Consider the following 672-nt stretch of genomic DNA (forward strand, 5'->3'; position numbering starts at 1 on the left):
GCCTTATAAATTGTTTATCTAAAAGCTCTTCCAATTGTTTCTTAAGCTCAGACAATTCTAAGGGAGACATCCTATACGGTGCCATGGATATGGGCCCAGTACCTGGTACAAGGTTAATGCTAAACTCAATTTCATGCTCTGGTGGTAAACTAGTGACATCTTCAGGGAATACTTTAGGGAATTCGCACACAATAGGAGCATCTCGTATTACCACTTTTTCTTCAAATTCCAATGAGGCAAGGATCATGTATAACTGGGCATCTTCTTTCAAGAGTGACTTCACTTGGTTGGTGGATATATTGCTAGGCTTATCCCTCTATTCGGACTCCATGAATTCAATGGTTTTACTAAAAAAATCTACGCGGACACGGTTGGCAGAGAGCCAATCCATACCAAGAATCACATCAACCAGACGCAAAGGTAAACACACTAAGTCAGCTCGGAAGTCCCTTCCACAGACATGGATAGAAATGTCAAGACAAACACTAGAGGTATCAACAGAATCACTAGTTGGGGTATTCACAATCAACTCATACTGTAAACGAGATACATGTAGTCCTAAACGTCTAACACAATCAAGAGAAACACAAGAATGAGTAGCACCACAATCAAATAGTACAAATAAAGGAGTATCACTTATGAGACACGTACCTTGGATCAAGTTGTCTTTCT

Source organism: Cicer arietinum, chromosome 1 (genome assembly GCF_000331145.2).
Source record: "Cicer arietinum cultivar CDC Frontier isolate Library 1 chromosome 1, Cicar.CDCFrontier_v2.0, whole genome shotgun sequence".
NCBI classification, from domain to species: Eukaryota; Viridiplantae; Streptophyta; class Magnoliopsida; order Fabales; family Fabaceae; genus Cicer; species Cicer arietinum.